Source organism: Lissotriton vulgaris, chromosome 11 (assembly GCF_964263255.1).
Source record: "Lissotriton vulgaris chromosome 11, aLisVul1.2, whole genome shotgun sequence".
NCBI classification, from domain to species: domain Eukaryota; kingdom Metazoa; phylum Chordata; class Amphibia; order Caudata; family Salamandridae; genus Lissotriton; species Lissotriton vulgaris.
In genome coordinates this window covers 1,038,682,715-1,038,706,762 of record NC_141699.1, presented here as the reverse complement: position 1 = coordinate 1,038,706,762, position 24,048 = coordinate 1,038,682,715, and the positions used below count along the sequence as shown (strand labels likewise).

General features: G+C 42.2%; 1 protein-coding gene across 1 annotated transcript in view; it reads left to right on the top strand.

Moving 5' to 3' along the window:
• USP13 (ubiquitin specific peptidase 13) overlaps positions 1–24,048 on the top strand; it is a 365,038-nt gene that overhangs the window by 328,149 nt on the left and 12,841 nt on the right. The window lies entirely within an intron of this gene.

The following is a 24,048-nucleotide window of genomic DNA, read 5'->3' as shown; positions in this document are numbered from 1 at the left end:
CCATTTTGCCTCCACATTGTGCCAATTCTTTTTGTTTGGCATTGGACTCTGAGCACCTTACCACTGCTAACCAGTGTGCTAAAGTGCATTTGCATCTCCCCTAAACATGATGATATTGGTGTGTTCCTGATTACATATAAGTCAACCCCAAAGTAGGTCCAAAGTAACCCTAAGTGCAGGGTGCCATGTAAGCAAAAAGTAGGGCATGTACTTGTATGTTTTGCATGCCCTGGTAGTGACAAACAGTCTATTTCATTTTTCACTACTGTGAGGCCTATCTCTCTCATAGGCCAGCATTGGGAATTCCTTAATACACTTTTAAGCAGTAATATCTGATCAGAGAAGAGTCGCTTTTTCTTGTTTCATATGTTCGGAACGGTAATGATAAATCCTCTGTACTGGTGAAATTGAATTTAACATTACTCTTTTAGAGATGCCACTTATCGAAAGTGGACATTTCTCAGCTCTTAGCTTTTTTGTGCCTTACAGCGTGTCCCCAATACATGTCTGGGTTGGGTGACAGCTGCACTTTGTGCATTCTCAATAGACAGTCACAAGCAAAGGAAGGTGAGGGTCCGCTGCATTTTGAGCACTCATCTGAATTCTGATGGGTCTTCCTGGGAAGGGATGAATTGGAGGGGCTGACACTTACACTTCAATAGGTAGTGTCTTCCCCACACACAAATCGCTGATTTACCCTCCACTGATAGCCTGACAGACAGGACTGGGTTTGCTAGGGATCCTTGTGCACTTCATCGAGCTGCTTTTTCGTCACCCCCACATCAAAGGCACTTTTGGGTATATGCACTAGGTCTCTGACCCCTAAAATATGACACTACTGGACTTGTAACTGAAGCTCTGCCATAAAAACTGCTGGGCTGCTTAAAAGACTCCACTTCTATACATTGGATTTTTGTCATTTTGGTCTTGTTTTGTTCAGAATATAATATATTGTTCTGAACCTGTGTGGAGTCTTTTTATGGTGTATTCATTGTGTTATTGTGTGAGTGTGTTGCACAAATACTATACGCATTGCCTTTTTAGATAAATCTGAGTGCTCCATGCCAAGCTACCAGAGTGTGAGCACAGGGTATCTTTAAGTGCATATCTAGCTTTCCGTGATGAGTGGCGGTTTCTTCCTATCCTGGGTTACCTCATCCAACCAGGAATTCAATTTCTAATACATGGGCTTAGAAAACTTTACTAAATATAATAATAATGCAGTTATACATTTCTCTTGTTTTTTAATGGAAACAGATAGATGACTACGGTTAAATATTTGATTTCTTTAATCACTTTTGCTATTACCCATATTCTCTCTTTGTCTTCACTTGTTCCCAAATTATAGATCTCTGTGGTGATTTATTCAAAACCTCTCGTGGTACTTCATTTTTCCGAAATACTTATTATTCTTTTTGTAGGTTTGCCCTATTGCTCTCTAATGGCTTGGATTAAACCTAATACTATAGTTTGTTCTTCTTGCATAGTCTCAACTTCCCTGACTCCTTTTAGTTTGTTTGACTTTTAAGTTAGCTTCTATGTTTCTTCCCAAATGAAAAAACATTGTCGTCCCTCACAGCCTTTACATTGCCTAAATCTTGAAGATAGACTAATCTTTGTTCTTGAAATTTGTGAAAAAAACTTTTCAAGTTGCACCTTCTGATTTTTTCAATTTTCAGCTCGATTTATGATTGATCCAATTGTAGTTTTTAACGGTTTCTTAATTCATATTCTGTTTTGTACCATTTGGTCCTTACTTTTATTATGATAGGTTTGGGACTTTCCTTCTGGGAATTCATTGTCAGAAATTCTCAGAGGTAGCCAAATGTCTGGAAGGGCTCATTCAAATAATGTTGCCTGGAAAACCTTGCAATACATTGCTTATCTCCTTTTGTAACACAAACACTTCTGGAAATACTTTCTAGAATGTGTTTATGCTGGCTTTTAAATGAAAAATTAAAGATAGGGGTTTTGTGTAGTACCTTCCACTCTATTTGATAATTTCTATAAATTTACAAGTATCTTTGTACTTTTCAATTTCATCCATATTCTGTTTCTAGAGTATCACATCAATCGATGGCAAGACTTCATATCTGTGAAGTTCATATTTATTGTTGCTTTTCTTCTGAAATTACACTTGCAGCCTGCAAATCCATCTATTCTTCAGCGACTGCTGATTCAAGGTGCCAGTTAGCCTTTCTCTTCAGGATGCATCCTAGCCTCTCTTTGAAAGGTGGGCAGTGATACCCCCTGCAAGTTGGTGAAGTGAGTACCTGCCAGCTTGGGGATGCCTAGATGCTCTAAGCCCCTGTAGTAACCTTTATTTGGGAATAACTATAAGAATGCATCCACAGAATGTTTTTTTTAAATGATACACTATTATCACGACAAAGTGAACTTGAAATTACATCATGGAACAATATTTACAAAATGTATATTTTACACACACCAACACCTAGAGAAATCCATACACAAGGTAGAACCTTATTTTCAGACACAAATTAATCTTTTGACTATCTATCTGGGAGTTCTCGGTATTCTCCTGCTCTTTTACTCTGATCCTGTTCCTCTTTCCTGACTGCATCACTTTCCCTTTTATGTTGGCTACCTACATGTTCCCTGGTTCTCTCCTCTTTATCTCTCCCCATTGTTCCAACTCCATTTAAACTACCTCTCATAATTACTGCTCTGATTAGATTCCACATCCTGGAATCATCTGTCTTTACAGCGTAGGTGAGCAATTTGACAACTTTTATTGGTCTGATAAACTTTGCATCTTCCTCATGCTTCTTGGATTACCAATTCACTTAAGATCTCTAACTCTCACTCTTGTGGCTTTCACTGTATGCCTCTTGTCAAACCTCAATTTCCATTCTTTACTTTTTCATTCTTTTCTTTTCTCCACTCACTCACCAAAACCCCCTCTTAAGGTGCACCCCATTTTACACCTCTATGTGGCACACAGTCAGTGTGCATGCTGACAGCCTCTTTATCTATGCCCCCACATCGGTAATATGCCCTGGGTACAAGGGTAATGTATTCCCTCATTTGCATGGGTCCATGTCCTCATTCAGAGGAGGAAACACCCACTTGACATTGCGCTAGAGCACATTTAGCACTGGCATGATCCGTGCAAGCTTTAGCGGCGGCCCCTTCCTGTAATTCCAAAGTGCCCTACGGACGCAAACAAGTTGGTGCACACATATGTTACAACCTAGGGGCACTATATATAATAGAACCTCAGGAGTCATGCATGGGCCAAGGATCTCAAATATCCTCAAATCTGATCAGTCCCTTGCGTCTCATTTTAGTCTATTACAATTTCCAATTTCTTTTGTGTCTTGGTGCCATATTCAGAAGAAGTAGAATGATGGCTTCTCTGCTTCTTTTTTTTTTTTTTAGCACTATACAGGCATCATGGTGCAGCTTGATTTTTCCAATTTCAACCTTTTTTTCGCACTTTTGAGTGTGCTAGCTCATGACCCTGTTTACTTTTTTCTCATGGGCTGCATTTAAATTTATCGAGTTTGGGTAGACTAGGTTTTCAATCTGATTTAATTTAAAGTTGAAACATCATACGGTTGTGGTCAGGTTAAATCCGAGAAGGCATACTGCTCTGTTAGTGATGATTTACCAAATCGTGGTTAATTTTGTGTATCAATGCATGGGCCTTTTTTTTACATGCAGATACATCAATTTATATTCTGTTTAATTAATTCTTTTAATTAAGCTACACTGTCTGGAGGGCATCTACTTAGGCTACTTTTGACAGTCCTAGGTTGTTGCAAGTGTCCATGGCGGTGACCTCCTTTAGATGCTAAACTATTCCCAGCGCCAGTGATTCCCTGGTACGGACATTGGATTTTGGACGCTCGTTAGAGGTTTAGGGATTTGTAAAGCGCATGGCTACCCTTGGGCATCCCAGCGCTGATGTGAAACAGGACTGGCAGTAGTTGGCACATGAATTTAGGGGAACAGCCATGTTTAAAGTCTCTTTTTGAAGGACGATAGAGCTGTATCTTCCCTCTGTCCTGTTAACATTAAATGTGATCTATGCATTTGAAACCCAGTACATTGCACTCCGAATGCATCCTTTTTTGTGGGTGCTGGATTTGTTTGTGTTTAAAATATTTTGGACTTTGTGACATGGATTGACACATTCTTAGCTGCTTGAACATAAAACATGAAAGTTGCTCCTCCATGCAACAAGGCCTGCTGAGAAGCTAAGGCAAAGGGCACTGGTATCATAGCCCACTTGGTATTATTGCAGTATTCAGTGTGACACCATTAGTTTATAGTTGAGTGAGAACTGTAAGCAATGCCATACTAATAGACCTGAGCATTGGAGATTTTAATAAATAGTTGAGAACCCAAGATTCTTGACTTTTAGAGCAAAACTGTTCATAGTACCCCATGTTAATAGTAGGCTAGTGCCTTATGTATGCTCTGCCAAGCCTTTTGGGTAATAACACAGCTCTAGAAACGTCTTTACATTTTTTGTTGTTCATTTTAATAATATTCCTTCATTTTTTACATGTAGACTGAGATCAAGTGGCTAATTTCATTTTTGGTGTCTGAGTTCCTCCCTGCAGTCATGGGGGATTTTAGAAGTGCGCTCCTGTGGTAGATTGGGATTTACAGGATTAAGTCAGAAAATAACTTCTTTGAGCAGGATGAACCTGGTTCATGTATCTGACCAGCACTCCATCGCTGTCGGAATTAAATTGCGTCTCGGTTCCAGTCTACCACGACCATTGACTATTATTGGTCCCTTCTTCCTTTTGGTGCTATTCCGATTTAAAGCTTCAAAAATTCCCTTTTGTCATCATTTAGTTTATCAATTTTTACAAATGCGGATTGGGATTTCTAATATTTTGAATTTTGACTTTATTACTGTTTTGGTATGGCAGAAACACTTTAGACATTGTCCTAAGGTAGGCCTGTCTGCTCTTTGCTACTAAGGGTAGGAGCTTGGGTTAATTCAGTGACTTTGAGAGTTCGCCCTGACAAAGATTGTGATAATTTCTTAAGGGTGGGTAGTCGCCCACCCCAAAAAATAATCAAATTTCTTACAGATATGTTTTTTTTTTTAATACGAAATTTTATTGCTGTTTATTTTTAGCACATCAAGGCCGGAAAGGCCTGCACATACAAATATAATCAGCATTACAACAGGTCTGAATGATAAGAAATATTACATAACTTCACGGAACAGACACAGACCAAATACAACTCCCGAACCCCATACAATGCAAATTTATTATTTATTTATTTATTTAATGGTTTTGTAAAGCGCGTAGTAACTCAAAGAGCATCCCAGCGCAAATGTCCATGGCACTTGTCTGATTGGAAATGAGGGCTACTACTATGTCTCAGACCTATACAACCGTACCTCCATATCTATAGGGGTATCGGTAGAGAAAGCCGTCGACAGCCTAAGTCAACTGAGATTCTCATTTTCCCCTTCCTTGGTCGCCACAATTAGTGGAACAGTACCGATTTCATCAGGTTTATATACAACCCTGAGGGATGTATGACATTACAACGCATGCTTTTACCACGCATGCCTTTACATCGCAAGTTTTACAACGCATGCTTTTACAACGCATAGTGTTGAGGGGTGCTGAATAGTGAATAGTTTAATTTACTATTCCAACTCCAGTCCCCGTGGATAGTAGGGAAGGTGTTGGATAGTAAATTAAATCTATTCCCTATCCTAGAGCGCCCCCCAGCGCAATGCGTTGTAATGGCATGCGTTGTAATAGTTGCGTCGTAAAGGCTCTGCGTGGTAAAAGTTTCGTTGTAAAGGGTGTTCCCCACCCTGAGGTCTCCTCGAACACCTGTAGGATCGGCAATATTTAAGGACCAGAAAATGCTGGGCCAGTAAGAAATAAACAATACATCATCTGTGTATAGTGTGAATCTATCAGATGTCTCATTGGATCACTCAAACCTGCGCACCATGGGGTCACGCCTCACCCATGCAGCCAATGGCTCTACTGTGATTGCAAATAGCACAGGAGATAACGAGCACCCTTGCCTATGCCTCTGTGTATGGGTAACGGATTGGACAATGCCCCAGCCACGTGTACAGACGCAGATAGATCCATGAAGAGCAGACGGATATAAGCCAGGAACCATGGGCCGAGATTAAGAGCCTGCAAAAGAATAAATAGGTACTCCCAGCTGATCATATCAAATGCTTTGTCTATATCAACCAGTGGTATGGCCGCCGGCCTCGCCAGTCCTGAAGTATTGTGAACCTGTCTGATATTGTGACAAGTGGATCGTTGCGGCATAAAACCAGCCTGGATCAGCAAGTTTGGAGATCAGCAGGAGAAGACGATCGCTAGTACTTTGCCTAGTATTTTGGCTTCTATATTTAATAGTGATAGCAGTCGGTATGAACAAGGTTCCGCGGGGGGTGACCCAGTGTGTGCAAGACCACGATTTCCACATGCTGCCGATCGGTCTGAAGGATCTCCGTGTCGTAGGCCTCCTGCAATGCCCTCAGCAGGTGTGTCCCCAGCTGGGGCATATGTGTTACAGATGTGTTTTGACTTCTCATTTACCTGAAGAGCGTTGGAACCCCAAGTCGATCACTCTGGTAGTTCTTACCAGCTTCCAATATCTAAATGGTGTTGCATTCAAGAAGGCATACAGTCGCACCAGAGTTATAAGTTCTAGGAAATTGTGTGGTGCAGCTAAAGTTTGCATTATGTAGCATACAATGTTGTGGTATGGACAGGTCCTAGAAATCTCTCTGGTGTTATTTTGATGATTAACAGATGGAATGCCGACACCACAAACTTTACATTTCAGGTGTGTAGTCGGCTACCTCTCGACGCCGGATTTGCTTTGAGACACTTTGCTTCCTTACATGTACATTTACTCCACTAATGTTCCCTATACTTGTGCTTAACATTATTATGAATGTGTAGAACCCCCAAATATGAACATTCTTAAGATTGTGTAGAACCCTCAAATATTAACAGTCTTTAGAATGTGTAGAACCCTCAAATATGAACATTCTTAAGAATGTGTAGAACCCCAAATATGAACATTCTTAAGAATGTGTAGAACCCTCAAATATTAAGTCTTTAGAATGTGTAGAACCCTCAAATATGAACATTCTTAAGAATGTGTAGAACCCTAAATATGAACATTCTTAAGAATGTGTAGAACCCTCCAATATGAACATTCTTAAGAATGTGTAGAACCCTCAAATATGAACTGATGACGATGTAAGGTTTACTTGCCCATATAACTAAACGTGTTGGCTGTACGTTTTTAGACTTTAAGTTTATGTGAAGAAGTCATTCAAAGCACAAACTTACGATATACGTAATTCTTACAGACAATATTTTCGTGTTTTCTAAAGTTGTGTGCATCTAGTGCCCGGTTTGGTTGTTAAATATATTATAACCCATAACAAAGGACCTGTTTGAATCCATACTTAATTTAGTTACACAGGCCATCTCTTTTTAAAAGATTAAAGCATTAAGGAAAAAGACAACTAACTGGAAATGTTTGTTATTTAAGATAACTATTGTATGTAACCCAGCTATAAATAATGAACAGAAACCTTACCTGGCCAGCACACAAAGGCAGCATTGCGTGCACCAAATGTGTGTCTGGCGCTGTTAGCTGCTGATTTTCAGTCTTGAATTTGCATGAAATAAATAGATTTCTGATTCTCGTGACACCCACCCAACGATTCATTTTATTTCCTTTCCTATGCAAATCTGTTTTATCTTAAATTGAAAGGGACATCTGCCGTCTCCACGAATTGATCAAAGATTCACCTTGATAAAAGGGTTTTTTCGCTCCCTCTTGCTTCCCAGGGCGGTTTTGCAGTCTGAGCAAAGTAGTGCGAAGTTAATGTTTGTGAATCCTGTTTGGACGCACACACCTTGCTTCAGACACCGAAATGGTGATTCCCTATTGGTTCACATTAGAGATCACATTTAATTTAAATGTGTTATGTCATAATGGGGTAACAGTTTTCCGTTTTTAGTGATTCTTACACATAAATACATGCCAAAAATATCCGTTTCCTTGTCAAAATTCATTTCGAAACATAGCCAAGTATAGTTATCTTTTTGAGTGTCTCTTTCGATTGTGCCTGGCAGGCTATGTAAATTGACAACACATGGTGTCAAAAAAAAATATTTCTAATGCACAATTTCTAGTACTCTAATATTAATGTTTGCATCTGTGTTTTATTTAATGGTATTTAACTATTTTGTTTACTACAGACATCGAAGTGTAAGCGTACATTTATCAGTTAAGTAAAAATAGAAATATTCTAGCTGCAGCTTAATTTTTTCACCAAGGAAAAAATAAATACGGATAAATAAGAATATAATGAAATAATAAGCACTGTAAGTCCAGGAGCCCTAGTCTCAATATATTTCCCATTCTAGGTGTGTTGTTTTTCTGAATATTAATGACACTCATGTCAACTTGAAGCAGTATCAAGGTGATGTGAGAAGCTACGTTTTCTTTTTGTTTCTCAAAGTGCATTAACCTCAGGCAGCACTAGTGAGCAGGATCTTATGAAATTGAGCTGTGATTTGTTGGTTGAAAATCTCTTGGACTCGAATGTACATTGCAGGGTGAAACTGTTCACTTCCTGTGAAGATTATATTTTTGACTTCCATATTTTTATTGATAACATAGGATAGTAAAAAGCAGAGTGAATCAAACACCAGTAACTTTCAATGAAAGGAAACAAAGCATACATACATTGCATATGGGCAGTCCTGTTTCTCCCACCCATCAAACTAACCCACAGTATCCCCCTCAGACAACAAATCAGCTCAATTAATAGTAAAAACAAATTGACACTCCTCCAAGAAAGATTCAAAAGGGAGGCCAAAGCTAAGAGGGAACGCTAGCAGAACACACATCCTTGTTCTCAGAAACGCATCGTACATCTAACCACTGCATCCTTCAAAACACAACATCATGCCAACTCTTGACTACTTGGGTATCAAGCAGGGTGGTAGAATAGCGACCAAGCTAGTCAGTGCCATCAAAAGGGAGTGAACGCACCGACTCTCAGCTGGAGTGGTTGGTGCCCATCAGACTGTCTAGAAGATATCTCTTTGTGTTGTGCATTATTTTGAGTTTTTCCAGGCTCCATATGAAGCTGGAATGCCTCATGAAGCAAATTCTTTACACAACTTCACCAGCAACCTCCTCCTAGAAGTTTTTTCCTCACTCAAGTCACAGAATGCCAGAATATGTATATTTTCAAACTGCATATCTTGATTCAGGTAGCCAACTTTCTCCTTATAGTCTCATGCCAAGCGAGGCCAGAAAGCGTAACCAATTGATTACCACCGTCCCGAACAAAGGCGAGACTGTTAGTCCTTGACGGCAGTCGATGGCCTTTCTTTGCTAGGACAGAACCTATGTGGTCCAGGGGAGTCAAGAGCTCTGCAAAGAAGTTTTTCATCACCACAGTCATGTCCTCCTCAGCCACAACAGGTGGAAAGATGTTCTTCTCACATTTTCCAGCACATTAGTCCTCTCCCCTCCAACACCAGCGAAGCACCGGATACTACTTTCAGAAATGATAAGTTCTGTCCCTCATCTGTGACATCTGATGGTTTAGCCACCTGCTGGACTTTCTGTTCCATGTCTACCACTATTTGATTCCATTCTATTCTTCCTCCGCTCTTTAGTGTGTCCAATTTCTTCATGATCACAACTAAAGCTGCTGCAATTTTCTTTCTTTACCCTCATCAAGCCTTCAATATCTAAATCCAAGTACTCTTCCTCCCAGGCTCCCTTTTGTCGGCCTGTCTGCGACTGGATGAAATCCTCCCTCTCCCATTTTTGCTGTTGATTGATCATCGTATGTCGCTACCAATCACTGTACCAATGTCTCTTTGCAGCCTGATCCAGCATAATGCCCAAAATGATGCTGCAGAGCCCAGAGAGTTGTTCTCCATTATCCTTCTGTTGCCCACCATGAGAACCATGACGGGATCAGTGCAATGTGATAGGCCAAGTTAAGCCTTTACTCAACAGCTAGTCTGGGATCCTTTCTCACCATGGGCCATATGTATCAAACTCTGATTTTGCGATTCTCAAATTGCGATTTTATTTTTAGAATCGCGAAACGCTATGTATGTAGGATTTGCAAATAATTTTGCGAATCCTACATATTCCTTAATTGCAAATTGCAAATTGCGATTCGCAATTAAGGAATACCTCCCCATTCATTCCTATGGGCCTAGAGGCCCATAGGAATGAATGCAGGGGCGGCTCTAGGCTCATGGAGGCCCTGGGCAGGGAGCGTAGGTAGGGGGCCCCGGAAGAGGGGGGCTAGGGTGTTTGAAAGTGGAATAGAGCCGGAGGCCGTCAAATCCCCGCTAGGGGTCGCCACGCAAATATGTATCCATCCTCAGAGGAATATTATATTAAGGATATATATTGGCGTGGTGGCCCCTGGGGTTTGGCGGCCCTGTGCAGGTGCACAGCTTTCACATGCCTAAGGCCGCCCCTGATGAATGGAAAGTCATTCTCAATTTGTGATTCTCAATTAGAGAATCGCAAATTGAGAATGCAATTTCAAGTGTGCCAGGGTGTCAAAAGGACACCCTGTTGCACCCCTCAAAGGTGCATGTGTGAACATGTGGCACACATACATGCCCTAAGGGTATGTATGTGCGTCACATGGCACTTTGAAAAATGCAAAAAAGTGAATATTTTCAGAGAAATCGCAAATTACCACCAACTTGAAGTTGGTGGTAATTTGCGATTCCTTAAGGCCCAATTGCACTTTTTCTGTGCTTCTTACATTGCATTTAAGGAATAGCAATTTGCGATTCCTTAAATGCAATCGCAAAATAGGGAATCACAAATTTTGTGATTCCTTATTTTGTGAGGCAGTTTTTCTTCCATATATACCACTGAGCCAAATTGAGATCACAAATGCCACAATTCTGCGAATTTCGGCGTTATCGATCGCAATTAGGAATTATACATATGGCCCCATGTCTCAGCCCTAAAGTGTTTCAAGAGGCTGTTTGCGATTCCCTCTCCACTGATCACACAAGAGCCACAAAAGCGTAATTTGCTCAGCATGCACCATCTTCCTCACTCCTCCAGGAAACTCAGGGTAGCCACTGCCACATTGTTCATAGTGACCACTAATGGCTAATATCATCTATTGCACTGTAGGATGTCTTTGCAGAATTATTGATTTTTGATGTGTGGATTATGCTCAAGAAGCAAGATTTCTGCACCTTTTACAATCAGTAATTTCAAACTTAATGCACATTTCTTTTCCTTAAAGAAGAAGATTCACAGCATGTTCTGATAAAGCTCACTTTAAAAAACTGCATTTTCAGCACTTTTCTATGAGATGTATTATTAAACATCCTAAGGTGTGCACTAAGAGTAATGGCAATGGTCCCTTGTTGGGTGCATCAAACATCTTTAGCATATCCATGGGGGGGTGTTATTGGCTTTTAATCTTCTTTTTCATTATCAAGCTTCACAAAATGTCTCTAGATCTCGCGTCACTGTGTTTTTTTCAAAATAATGCATTGTAGCCTTAAATCCACTCTCTTACTTTGCTTCCATTGATCTTCTCACACTTGGCAAACCATCAGTTAAATTTATATTGGATATAAATGATGTGGTCAAACTCTTTAGTGCAAAAATAATTGTGCTTCACAATATTTCACTAAACTAACTTGCTCCAAATTTAATCGAGGCAATTTAAGACTCCATCGGAAACATTTTAGTTTGAACCCCCCCTAGAGCCAAAATAGGTAACTGAATGAGAGTTATGCCTCTTTGCCTGTATCCCTAAGGAGGGAATATCAGGGCGTAACTAAATTTGAGGGGGCCCCCCTGCACAGCACATGGAGGACCTACTCTCCCCCAGGGCGCAGTCAAGATTCCTCAGGCCAGGGGCCCGCTGCCCATGCACCGCACTGGAGGGGGCCCCCTGGAGCTCAGGGCTGCGGGGGCTAATGTTATGCCTTTTGGGAATAGTTGCCCCCAAATCTCCTGTTTGCCTCCACCCATCATCGTGGACATCGGGTAAAGATTGGTCCTTCAGGCAACATCCATTTTGGAGGGACTTCCACTCCCTCCTTTTAAGTGTCTCCCAAACAAATACCTCCCACACACAGTGCCCCTCCTGAACACAACACCTTATCATTTATTCAAATTAGGCACATTTATAGGTGTTCTAATATCCATTCCTTTATTTGTAGCAGTTTTTTTTTTAATTCATGTTAAATTTCTTAGTCAGACTGGGCTATTTCAAAGAAAGGACTTTTTCAGTTCATTGTCGTACACCAGTGCATTGGGAGATTATTGAACGGTGTGGCGATGGAAGCATCTGAGAGTTCTAAGTCTAGAACCCTGCTATTTTGTGATTAAAGGCCATATATGCAAAAAATAGGATTTACAATTTCCAAATAGCAATTTTTACTGATTCGCAATTTGGAAATCGCAATTCCTAATGTAAGAAAACTTATAAACTTCAGAGAGCAATTCCTAATAGGGTCACAAATAGACCTACCTCATGAATATTGATGCGGTAGGTCGCAGTTTGCGACCCTTAAGGAATTGGAGCCATCCCAGGGATGACGGCCTGCTGGTGTCAGCAGACCACCATGTCTGTGACTGCTTTTTAATAAAGCATTATTTTTTTAAGTGCAGTCCATTTTCCGTAAAGGAAAACGGGGTGCATTATAAAATATAAAATGAAACGTAAGTTTCATTTTTTAAGAGTAAGCAGTGATCCTTTGGACCACTGCCTGCTCATATAAAATATTTGTTTCAGCATTCACAAAAAGGGAAGTGGTCCCATAAGGACACCTTTCCATTTGCAAATGGTTACCACCACCCCTGAGGTGTTGGTAAAAAATGAATGTTTGGTGACCGTAGTTCAGTCGCAAAACAATCATGCATAGCACTGTAATTTGGTATTTGGAAGGGATGCCCTAAATATGCCCCTTCCAAATACCAAATCACTTAACACAAATTGTGATTCAGTAACAGGCTACAGAATCACAATTTGTGTTTTGTACTTATGAAAAAAGCATCCTTGCAGTCTAAACGGCCCGGATCGGTGAATCAGGTAATTTCCGATCACAAAAATGCTTTTGTACATATGGCCCCAAGTGTGTTGGCATGTTTCTGTTGCGCATTTGAAAGCTATGGCACAATTTCAATGCTGGTTTACTTGTGTCTTTCAAATCCAGGTCCAGTACCAGCTTCTCTTGTGGGTGTAGTAAAGCTTTTGTTTTTCTCTCATCTCATTAGAAAGATTAGGATATTGCAGTAACACAATAGTGTCCCATCTGCACTGACAAGCATGGATAAGCCTGAGAAAGAAGGTTTTAAATTTTGCAAGTCGTATAGGGCCCGATGAAGAAAAAAAGTAGGCAAAATATGGGCGGACATAAATGCCTGAACTTAGTGTTCCTGTTTTTTCCTGTTCAGCAACATTCCCAGGAATATGCCTGGAAAGCTTACCGGGCACAGATTTACAGACCTACTCCTCAGATGGTAAGGTATATTTTAATGCGGCCCCTTTTCCTTCTTTGTGGAGTTCTCTGTAGTGCAGAAGTCTGCACTGGGAGAATAGGACCACCTGTGCAGGAGTAAGTTTATGACCCTTTCTAGAGTTGAAAGGGGAGGAAGAAAAGTTTAGGAACGGCTGAAAAACTTCATGTTTGGGTGTTCCCAAACTTCCAAGGTAAAGTATGCCTTGGAACGCCCACTTTCCCACCCTTGGGTGCAGTCATGACTGCAGAGACCTCTGTATTCAAGGCAGAGCTCACCATTTTGTAAACAGGTTTATGATTTCCAGGAATTCCTTTATGAAGTCCTGGCAGACGCAGAAAGGTAAATTTGGTTGTAAATGTACATTTACAATTGAATTTTGGGATACATCTCATATCCTCTCAGCAGGTGAAAATTGTTTTTAGGTCACGCCTAGACAGCACTTACACTGTCTCTTCGAGACATGTTGTATACACTTTGTGGGCTTATGGCCCACCTATCACTTTTTATTTGTGAGTTTAATTGCCCTTTAAAAAATATTGCTTGTTAGTGGTTAATCTTTGCTCTTTGTCCCTCCTTGTTGTCATTTGTTTCCTTTCACTGAACAGTGCCTAACTACTGGTATCTTTCCACTTTGGTGCTTATCTGTTCTTGTCTGAGCACTGTTTGTTTGTGTCCTTTTCGTCTTTGTCGAAGCTTCCCTTTTGGGGTTCCTCATGGCAGCTTAGTTTTTAGAAAAGCTTTGTTCCCTATCGATCACCTTCTCTGTAAAGTGACTTCTTTTGCTTTTTTGAATTGCCATTATTTATTTTAGTGTTATAACTAGTGATTGTGTTTACTGTTTATCCAGTATTATGGGTGTCTTTCATAGTTTCATATGCCTGAATCATTCTCCGTCGTCGAGACAGGAGTCTCCGGTACATAGAAAAGTAATGTCCTATAGACATACATAGAGAGAAGTAGGCCTAAGGGTCCCACCTTAGTAGCCTATCTATGTCCTTTTGTAAAAAGGACCAAACTCTAGAAGAGAGCCAATCAGATAACACCTCCCTCTAGAACCGTCCTGTCAGGAGCCTCAGTCTCTCAGATTTTCTACCGCACGTTGTGCTAAGGGAGTCTCCACCCGAGTTCTCCTCAGGTTTCCTTACTAAAGCTTATTTCTTCACAGATTTGGATTATTTCTTCACAACTGATTATGGCTGATGTTCAGGAGAAGAGGGGTCTCTTCAGAGATTGTAATACTTGTGGAAAAAAGAGGTTACATGTGGAAGATCAGCACAAGACATGCTTGTATTGCCTGTATCCGGACCATTCAGCCAAAGACTGCAAAATGTGTAGAACTTTTTCTACAAAAACACTGAAAGGCAGAGAAGGACGTCTTTTGCTCTGGCTGAACAGGCTCAAGACCAGGGACAATCTGGAGTCTTCGGAGGAGGATGAGTACTCTTCGGTCTCCTCACAGCTGTCTCTAAAAGGCCAAGGGTGCTTCCCCTAGCCCTACTTTTTTTAAGGAAACAGTGGTCCAAAGCAGTGCATGAAAAAAAGAAAAATATTTAAGGAAAGCCGTGATAAGCCGCCTATATTTATCCAAGTCCAGCCGGACAAGGAATTTTATTTTCACAATGTAAGGATAATTGTAAGCCACGTTACAAAGAATACAAGAGCACCATCCTATGCTTTACCACAAAACAGAAAAGTTTAGGGAGAGTTTAGAAGTAAGGAGAGGTTTTACAGGCAAGAGAGAGCAAACTGGACACTTTTTTAAAATAAAAAATGCAAGTGTTTTGCCAGAGTAGTATGTACAGCGAATGATACACATTATGTTATACCGTACAACTACTGTAAAGGGTCGACGTTTCGATCCCCCGCTCTAAGATACATGGGGATCATCATCAGGACTTATTAGTTGTATTGCCTGTGGGGAAAAGATTGTATACGCCTCTTAAGGGGAAGAGGTGCAATTGTTGAGGCTGTGGTAGCTAACCAGCTGTCTTGCCGGGTGGTGCCGCCTAGACGAGCGCACAGTCGGCAAGCGACGCTGGTGGCCGTGGCCACTTTCACGCGTCGGGAAGCTGGTAAAGTTGGGTCCTTTGAGACTCCAAGGAATTGCCGGGTTGCAATATGGCGGTGCCGGGACAGTCCTCGCATCCGCTAATACTGGGAACGATGTCCTCGTGTAACACGGAGCAGCCGATGCTCCGTATCTGTCTGAGCTTCCGTACGACACAAAGGAGGAGGTTCAAGCTCTGCTCCTAGAAGGTCAGTCGTCGGCTTCTGAATTAATAGACTGTGCTCTGGATGTCGCCATGACTGGTTTCAGACAGCTAGCAGGAGCAGCTGTATTACGAAGGCAGGGGTGGCTCAAGTCTACCTCTTTCAGACAGGAAGTACAGTCTAAAATCCTAGACATGCCATATGATGGACAACAACTGTTTGGCGCAAAGATTGACGAAGCGCTGCAAACGATAAAAAAGGACACGGATACAGCGAGAGCACTTGGCTCGCTGCAGTTTAAGAACCAGTCCTTTCGATGGAACTGAGGCAGAGGACAATCCTCTTACAGAGGCTCTTATCAAATTAGATCCTCATATTTGTAAGGCCAAGGCAAGTCGCAATACCAACCGCGCCAGCAGCAACAGAACAGACAGTCCTCCTTTGGGAAGTCAAACTTTAGAGGAAAGACCCAGCGAAAGCCCGCTGGCGGACGCCAATGACTTATTACTACAGCCAGCCCATCCCTCACCTACTTCTTTAAAAATTGGAGGAAAACTGACCCATTTCCTCAACAACTGGAGGAGGATAACAACGGACCAGTGGGTTCTAAAGTTAATTCAATTCGGACATTCTCTAGGGTTCGAAATTATCCCTCCAACAACCCCTCCTCAACCTATGCCTCACAAGAATCTGCGATTGCTTCTTCAGGAAATCTCGATCATGCTTCGGAAAGGGGCAATAGAGCGAGTACTGTCAGCTCTCAAGGGGAGAGGATTTTACTCCAGCTTCTTCCTCAATCAAAAGAAGGAAAAGAAATGGAGGCCCATTCTAGACCTCAGGGCGCTCAACACATTCTTAAAGAAGCAATTGTTCAGCATGGTTACCATTCAAGAAATATTGGGCCTACTGGAGGAGGGAGAGTTCATGACGTCCTTGGACCTGCTGGACGCATACTTTCATGTCCCAATACACAAGAGTCCCAGGAAATTCCTAAGATTTGAGGTGGCTGGCCAACACTATCAGTTCTGTGTCCTCCCGTTTGGCCTCAAATCTGCACCCCGGATTTTCACCAAATGTCTTTCCCCGGTAGCAGCATTCCTCAGACAGCACGGGCATTAAGTCTTCCCATATTTGGACGCAACCAACTCCTCCAACGCCTGTCTCAATCTCTTCAACAACTTGGGTCTTACACTCAATTGGGAAAAATCCACCTTGCATCCCTCTCAAGTCAAAAGGCTTTCCCATCTCAGGAGAGGAAACACAAGCTTGTCTCTCTAGTCGCATCGGTGGCTTCAAAGAAGACTTTATCAGTCCGTACCTTCAAATCCCTCCTGGGCATGATGTCCTCATGTATCCTACTCATACCACACTGTCGGCTATGGATGCGTCCTCTCCAAGAAGCTCTGTCCAAACAGTGGACGCAGTGTATGGGGTCGTTCGACGACCGCATAAGAATCACGAGCCAGATCGTCAAGACACTTCAGTGGTGGAGGTCGCTCAACAACATCTCACAGGGATTGCTGTTCCTGCTTCCTGCAGCCCCCATGTCATTACAACGGACGCCTCACTAGAGGGTTGGGGAGCAGTCCTGCAAGAATTGCAAATCAGTGGCAAATGGTCAGAACAGGAAACACAACTCCATTGTCAACCTACTGGAGCTGAGGGCAGTCTTCCTAGCCTTGCAGGCTTTCTTGCCAAGGATCAAGAACTCCCTAGTGCTCGTTAGGACCGACAACACTACGACGATGCACTACATGAACAAACAGGGAGGGACTCGTTCGCTAACACTCTCTTGCGAATCGCAAAAGATCTGGAACTGGCTCATTCTCCACAACGTATCGTTGAGAGCGGAGTACGTCCCAGGCAAGGACAATGTCATTGCAGACGCCCTAAGCAGACAGAGGTCGTCATCACACGAATGGGTGCTGGACATGGCGACCACCGCTCACATCTTCTCAAGGTGGGGGACACCGCAAATTGAACTATTTGCGACCAGGGAGAACGCCAAATGCCAAAGCTTCGCAAGTTGGCATCCCCAACCAGGGTCTCTCGGAAATGCATTTTCCATCGCATGGCGCAACATCTTTGCGTACGCATTTCCGCCATTTCCGTTGATTCGCAGAGCCCTCAGAAAGATGAAGGCGGAGCCTTGCACTTTAATCCTGATAGCCCATTCTGGCCGAGGCAGCATTGGTTCACAGACCTTCATTGCCTCTCACTGCAGCCGCCAATCCGTCTACGTCAGCATCCATCTCTGCTCACGATGAGCGACAAGCAGATTCAACATCTGGATCTGAAATCTCTCAGGTTATCGGCTTGGCTCCTGAGTACAGAGAATTCAGCAGGATGAACATTCCGAAGGATTGTAAAGATATCCTAGCCAGAGCACGAGCAGACAGCACTAACAAGACTTATTCCCTGAAGTGGAAACGCTTCTGCATCTGGTGCGCGGACAAAGGTCTACGTCCCTTCGCTACCACTCCAGAACAAATATTACCCTACTTGCTTCATCTGGCGCAGTCGGGCCTAGCCCACTCCTCTATAAAAGTAAATTTGGCGGCGATATCACGATTTAAAAGGACACCTAGAGAGCCCTCTCTCTGGTCTAGTAGACTGATAAAACAATTCCTTAAAGGCCTTTATAGATCTTTTCCTCGACCACGAATTGTCCCTCCAACATGGCATCTGAATGTGGTTCTTAACCAACTAATGAAGCACCCTGTTGAACCCATTCACAGGGCGGAACTAAAATACATTTCGTGGAAGACAGCTCTCCTCCTGGCGCTTACATCTGCAAGGAGGGTCAGTGAACTGCAGGCTCTTTCCATCCAAGACCCCTTCCTGCAGTTTAGGGACGACAGAGTAATTTTAAGGACCAATCCTAGGTTTATTCCTAAGGTTCCGTCGGACTTCCACTTAAATGAGCCGGTGATTCTCAAATCATTTGTTCCAAATCCCAGCACCGCAGCGGAGAGATCGCTGCACTCATTGGACCTTAAAAGATGCCTAAAATTTTACATTGATAAAACCAAACATTTCAGGAAATCCAACCAACTATTCATAGCCTTCAGTAGACCTCGAAAAGGTCTACCGCTGTCCAAACAAAGCATCTCCAGATGGATCTCTTCTGCAATTGCTTTCTGCCACGACAGAGCCGGACATCCATTGCACTCTAAAATCAGGGCGTATTCTACAAGAGCCATGTTAACTTCTATGGCGCTATTTTCTGGAGTGCCAGCTATTGACATATGCAGGGCGGCAACATGGAAGTCGCCGCATACCTTCACCAGGCACTACTGCCTGGATACAGAGCTGATGAAGGATGCAGCAGTGAGGCAAGCAGTGTTACACCATCTATTCCAGTGAGGTGAGCCTTCCACCATCCCTCCATCCTTTTCTGGTATGCACATTTCTCTATTACTGCTTCCTGTTGATATCTATTTATGGTTCTTAGTTGCATGATATGTATTATCTAATAAACTTGTGTATGATGCTCCATCTGATATGTGCACAAGATATTGCTTACTACTCTGATTCAGGCATGTGAGTCTATGAAAGACACCCATAATTCTGGATAAGAAATGTGTTACTTACCTGTAACTGCAGTTATCCAGTATTGGTGTCTTTCATAGATTCACATGCAACCCTCCCGCCTCCCCTGGAAGGACTCACCTATCTCTCTATCAGTGCTACCCCTACCTAGCTTGGTGCATATGAAAATCTGAGAGACTGAGGCTCCTGACAGGAAGGTTCTAGAGGGAGGTGTTATCTGATTGGCTCTCTTCTAGAGTTTGGTCCTTTTTACAAAAGGACATAGATAGGCTACTAAGGTGGGACCCTTAGGCCTACTTCTCTCTATGTATGTCTACAGGACATTACTTTTCTAGGTACCGGAGACTCCCGTCTTGACGAGGGGGAATGATTCAGGCATGTGAATCTATGAAAGACACCAATACTGGATAACTGCAGTTACAGGTAAGTAACGCATTTCTTTTAAAGACATTTTCTCAAGCGCATTTCTACGACTCATTGCAGCCCTTTGTTGCCTTGATTACCTTGTCTGCATTCTTGCCTTGTATTTATGGGGTCCAGTTCAAACCATCTAATCTTTATGGCCGTTCCCAAGGGAAATCTAAGTACTAGTGGTATGAGTTTGCTGTGTGTGCTCCTCCCCTCATCTGCTGTTGCACTAAGAAGTTTGCGTGTGTGAGAGATCTTATTCTTGTTTTTAACAGTGTTCCATTTATTTATTTTTCTCGTCTTAGTTTTGTTTGTCATTTTCCCTGAGGTCAATCTGTATTATCTATCTTTTTTTCCTCCTGTTAATGTAACCAGTAACTCTATAATTAATGGCTTTATTTCCCTGTGTGGTTCCGTAGTATCCTTCTCTATACAAGTTAAAACATTTGCTGTTGTGTTTTTTTGTTGCAGTCTGCGTTCATTGCATTCTAGCTCCTCCTCCATAAAATCCAAAAGCCATATGCCCATTGTTTATTTCTACAAAACATTTACGTCTTATGTAAAGTCTCAGCCTTTCCCGTCCAGTTTCAAATGTTTCTTTCTCCATACCATTCAGAAAATGTAGCTGCTTGTTTCAAGCTCATTGTCACAACCCTTTTTGTGGAAAGGGGCGACCACTCGGTCCCCCCGAACGTATGGTTGGGGGCCCGGATCCCCCCGGGAAACCATTTTGGGCGGGGGGCGTGTCACGGCTGGTATGCCCGAAGCGGCGTAGCCGGGGCGCGCCTTCTTCCCGCCCAAGAGGGGTTGTCCTAGACACCTACACCGATGGCCACGCCCAGGAGGCGTCCCAGCAGAGGGTTCACGCCCTCCCGAAGACGGATAAAGAGAGCGGGAATCCGAAGAAGCATCCTCTTGTTCCTGTGCTTGGAAGCTGCACCCACTCGTTGCACGTGAGCCCTCGACGGAACAAAGAGCAATTTTGACCCACCCACTAGCCCCTTATAGCAATGCTAGTACTTCAATAAAGGAATTCTCTTCTTGATAACATCTTCTTCCCTTTGTTTAGCAGGATATGAAGGTCCAGTTAGTGATATGATGAATGTCTGAATGTACTGTTTTTTCGTAGCATTGACAAATATTGCAATTAAACAGCATAATTTTCTCCTTCGTAGGTAATCAAATGTCGTATTTATTTTTTGGTCGGGCGGTAAGGTCATGATCGGTGAGCAGTAATTTCAAGGTCCCTAGAGAGGGGCGCCACCCAAAATGGATGGGAGCGCCCGGGGGGAGGTGGCCATTGGCCCCTCCCACGGGGAGGCGGCACCCACTAAGTATGGGTCGCCTAGGGGAAGACGGCCATAGGCCCCTTCCAGGGGAGGAGGGGGCTTTATGCACCTCCTACGAATTTCCTGGGGCCCGGATATCCGCGACGGCGGATGTGATAGACAGTGTGGGGTGGGAGGGGAGTCCACGCTGCCTTCTTACAGGCACCTCACACGGGTCCTCGGACGACCTCTAAGATGGCGTCGAGTTAAATGGGGGGCCCCGCACGACAAGGGAAATTGGAGTTGGCACAGAGGGTACAGTCCTCGGTGCGGCCGCCACTCACACCGTGAGGGCGAGAGTTTTGGTAGTAGGGATCTGACACCGGTTGCGACCTTGCCGTTGGCCCTTAATGCTAGGATGTACAATTTTAATTTAGAAAGTATGCATTGGCAGGATGTTAGACTCGGCTAGGAAAACCTTTGTACTAGAGATTTGTTAAGGTTAGCCAATGAACATGTCTTCATCGAAATGTAATAAATGAAAATTGTACATGATATGAAACGTTATTTTAATGTTTTAATTTTGTTTCATATTTTAATAAATACGGCCGGGAGGGTGACTCCCTCCCGCCTTCCAAAAGTTCAGAACTGCGTCCGTCTACCCATCCTTGGGGATTTGTGTTGGGGGGGGTAACAGGCATCCCGGCCATATGTGTGTTTGTTTCCCCTTTATGTTAAATCAACCTTTTACATTACTACATTTAGCCTTCTTCTTTTGATTACAGAGGTTTCCTACTTTATACAATTTTAAATATTTTGCTCTGTGCTACTTTGCTGCTGTGATAGTTCGATTTCTTTAGTTTTCCCTTCTGTGCAGCTATAAATATCGGACTTCCCCATGTGCTATTAGAGTTTCCATCATCCATACAAACTAACACATGCAGCATTCCATGTACCTTTTTGTTATTTGTTACCACAACTAACAAATTGACCTTACACATCTTTTCCAAATGAACAATCACATTATGGTAAATTTACAATTAATCGCCGCCTTTCACTTGGGGATTAACATGTTTTCTCCACCATACTATTGTAAAACCATTACTGTGTGTTGCCCTCATGTTTTCCACATGCTTTATATTTTTGTTTCACTTCTTGTGTGCTCCGATTTATTTAAACTTTTTTACTATTTACACTTCTAAACTTCCACTACATTATCCTTTTATATTACAAATCATACATTTCCCCACGTGTTTCAACCACTATACAATCTGAAACATTTGCCTACCTGTTTCTTTTGCGTTTTATAGTATGTGCTTTGTTATTGTATTATGTGATTATGTATTGTGTGTTTCCCTTTAAGCATGATGTATTAATTTGAATCTCTTGGTTCCATGTTCTATGTGACTCGTGGTATGTACTGCGGATCAGTGTCTGTAGACAGCTGATGCATATTGACGTTCTCATTTATTCGGAATAAACTATCAACTTAACGTGGAAAAATACTTTGCACCACGGGTTAATGACAACATTTCGTCGATCCTGGGCAAGGGATACTGATCAACGATTATATTCTTGTTCAAACAACACACAAGCAAATTTTCCCATTGGCACGTCTCGCGACGACCAATGGAGAAATCCACTCAGCTGATTCGATGGGCTGAATAATGCCATTCTCTTATAATTTTAATAATTCGTTTCTGACTTCATCCTTAACAATCATAGGAATATTGCGAACTTTATGAATTTTGGGAATTGCATTACTTTTCAGTCTGATGAGATGTGAAAATCCTTTAAAAATTGTGTGATTATGTATTGTGTGTTTCCCTTTAAGCATGATGTATTCATTTGAATCGCTTTGTTCTATGTGACTCGTGGTATGTACTGCGGATCAGTTTCTGTAGACAGCTGATGCATATTGACGTGCTCATTTATTCGGAATAAACTATCAACTTAAACCAACTGAATTCCATATTTATTGAATTCACAACTACTACACGTTTTCACCAAGCTCTTTGTTCATTTAAGTATCCACCTTCCAATGTGGTTTCTCATGTTTGCATTATAAATATTTGCTTTCCCTTTCCTGTTTTATGTGTGTCCTCCACCATAAAACCTTTGCCTGTGTGTTTCTCTTTAATTTCCACTTTCCTTATCTGTACATCAACTATCCGCCGTCCACGTGTAGTGTCTCACATTTCCTGTTAATTTGAACTTTTACATTATAAATATTTGCTTTCCAGTGAGGTCTTTCATGCCAACCTCCACACCATATCAACGCTATGCCTGCATCATTTCCTTTTTAATTTCAAAGCCTTTGCTGCATCTATTGCAATTGATTTCACTGCCCTCCGAGGCGTCAACCATCTGTGTGCACCTCGTACTGTTAATCACGTCATACATGCCCTTAAATATTCATTACGATGGACAGTACCCTCTGTGCCGTATGTCTGTTTACTCCTAAACATTACACATTGTAAATCACAGCCCTTGCCAGCCGGTTTCACGTTTCTCCTCCATGTCATACAGTTCGGCTGTATGTTACTCTCTTCCACCTGTTTGCCCCATGAATTATGACATTACAAAGTTGAGCCTTCCCCTTGTGGTATCACAGATTTCTTTTTCCATAAAGTTTTTAATCTTTTCTAAGTCTTACTCTGTAGTTGTCACAGGCCTTCTTTTCAGTTTTCTCTTCTCTAGGGCTGTTCAGAGCCACTTACCTAAGTGGTTTCTTGTGCTTCCTCAGGGATACAATCCTACAGCCTTTCACATGTTTTACTTTTGCATTTTTGCTATGATCAATCTAAATTTTTTTGTTACGTTTGTGTCCACCCCTTATTATTCAGCATAAAGATTTCATTTTGGTATGTACACATTGTGTGTGAAATGTGACCTTGTTCTGACTTTCACCACAGTTTTCTATGGTTCTGCCCACCACTGATTCTTTACCTTAACGTTTTGCTAACAACTTTTACATTTATTACTGTAAGTCTTTCTATTATGTAGCTACCATTTAATGTGAAGCCTTCACCTAAGTAGCTCCACAAAGGTGTGACGTTGAACA